This window comes from Pteropus alecto, unplaced genomic scaffold, assembly GCF_000325575.1.
Source record: "Pteropus alecto unplaced genomic scaffold, ASM32557v1 scaffold92, whole genome shotgun sequence".
In the NCBI taxonomy this organism is placed as follows: domain Eukaryota; kingdom Metazoa; phylum Chordata; class Mammalia; order Chiroptera; family Pteropodidae; genus Pteropus; species Pteropus alecto.
The window spans coordinates 2,030,732-2,032,944 of NW_006432447.1; the positions used below are offsets into that span (position 1 = coordinate 2,030,732).

Below are 2,213 nucleotides of genomic sequence, written 5' to 3' on the forward strand. Positions count from 1 at the left end.
AATTTACCGCCAAGTTCTCATGATGTTTCTCTTGTTAATTCTTACCTCTCACTCATACTCAGAACTTAAATATGTACCAGAGAGGGGTGAGATTGAGAAAGTATGTCTGGGACAGGCTACCGCAAGGTGGGAAGCATTTGAGCAGGGGAAGAGGATCGCTTGTACTAGGGGAATGGTAAGGAAGCTTTGGTGTGAGTGTGGGTCAAAGAGAGTGAGCAGCCTGCTAATGACTGGCTGCCATGGCCCTGGAGGAAGCCACAGAATGAGATGGGCAGAGAAGCAAAGCAGGGAGCTGGAGGGGGGTCCATGCAGGTCAAGTCTGTGGGTAACGGGTCGGGTGTCATATCTGCTTTAGGAATTTTTGGGGAATCGTGTTCTGGACTTTGGGAAACTAAGCGAACCTTCCTACTCCTTAGCTCCTTCATCTATAAAGTGAGGATATTAATCACATCTATATCACAGAGTGATGGTGTCAATTGAGCTAAAATAAAGCATACACAATACTTAACACATATTTTCAGCCTAAGAACATATAGAGACCGCTTTTCTTTTCCAAATATATTGAGATGCTGGATAAAATATAATAACAATAACAACAAAATAAAACAAAAAATAAGAGAGCTAGAAAGAGGACTTTTTAGGTACAACAATCGAACAAACAAAAAAACCCAAAGCTGCACCTGAGAGTTGAAACAAAGTGGCCACTGAGGGGCTGTGGCCCACCCTACTCAGCCAAGGGAACAAGGGATGGGGACCTGCAACCTCTGTGCGAAGTAAGCCTGAGTTGGCATGTGTGTCTGCAGGAAGCCTGTAGCTGCAGAGGGACTGTCTGAAGCCCGGGTCCTGGGACAACCACTGCCACTGTCCTGGGAATGCAGGGAGGAAGCCGGCCAACCACTCTGGAACAAATAACTTCGGACAAGTTAAGCCCCTAAGCCTGCTCTGTGCCCGTGCATTGGATCCAAAGGTACCAGCCCACATGGTGTGGAAATCTGGAACTGAGAAATAACTTGAAAATGCAGCCATGAGGTCTTTAGGGCCTCTGGTAAAGACATACTCAAAATTTCTCCTTAGAAACGTCCTAAACACCCAGGGCCTGAGCAGGACAATTCCGGCCAGAAATAAGCTCAGAGCAAAAACTTACTGAACAAAGAAGAAATGATCCTTTGCATGTATGAGAAAGAGCAGACAAAACAAATGATCAAACTCACATTGCAGGAACCACAGAAAATGGAGCAATTGGAAAGGGAATAGGGGGAGGCAGGTTTGAAAATGAACCAAATAAAAATTCCAGAAATTAAAGATGTAGTTGTTGAAATAGAAATAAATCAATAGGTTGAAAAGACACAAGAAAGCTGACAACAGAATTAGTGAATTAGAAGATAGATGAGATTATAGCAAAATGAACAATTTGATAAAGCAGTTAAGGGATATGGATTCTGTGGATGCTAGAAGGAAACATTCCAGCAAACATCCTGTCAGATGTGCGTGGCCAGAGGTGAGCTGGTGTAGGGCTGTGAGCTGGGCCCCTGAGGGCCTTGTCTGCCACACTAAGGACTGTGTGACTTTTAGTGTTTTGCATTCTAGTGAATCTTCTAGTGTCTTCCTTGTTCAACGGCCTCATCATGTATTAAATTCAGATGACAGTGGACACATAGGCCTATGTAAGCCCCTGCCCCACAGGATATATTGGAAGATTAGGCCAAAACTGAACTTTGTTTCTGGAAACGGAGAGCTATTGAACCAGGAGGGTTAAAACCATGCAAATTGGTTCTCATAGCTGACTTGCAAGGCCGTTTGGCCTCAGGCCACTGTTTTGGAACATTAGAAAGATGAGGTTTTGGTGAATGCCAAGATCAACTTCATGCCAAAGCAAAGATGCCACTCTTATTTGCAAATCTATTAAGATCTTCCCGGGAGGTCGCCTGAACTTCCGAACTGGCAGGGAGAAGTACAGTGTGTTTTTAGTGGAAGGTGATTATGACAGCTCAGAGAGCACCCACTGGGCCTTCTGTCAAAAAGCAATTGCCGACTCTGGACGGGGGAGCTCAGGAAAACAGGAAACATGAAAGGCAGTCTGTGTCAAAGAGACCATCCCCATTTGCAGTTTGTTTGAGCAACGGGCAAATCCTCAAAACAATCTTGAAAAACTGTCCTTGAAATTCATGCATTTGTGCAAGAATTACCAGCATCCAGGATTTAAACTCATCTAT

General features: G+C 44.4%; 1 protein-coding gene across 1 annotated transcript in view; it reads right to left on the bottom strand.

The window, feature by feature from the left end:
* CLSTN2 (calsyntenin 2) overlaps positions 1–2,213 on the bottom strand; it is a 361,956-nt gene that overhangs the window by 40,467 nt on the left and 319,276 nt on the right. The window lies entirely within an intron of this gene.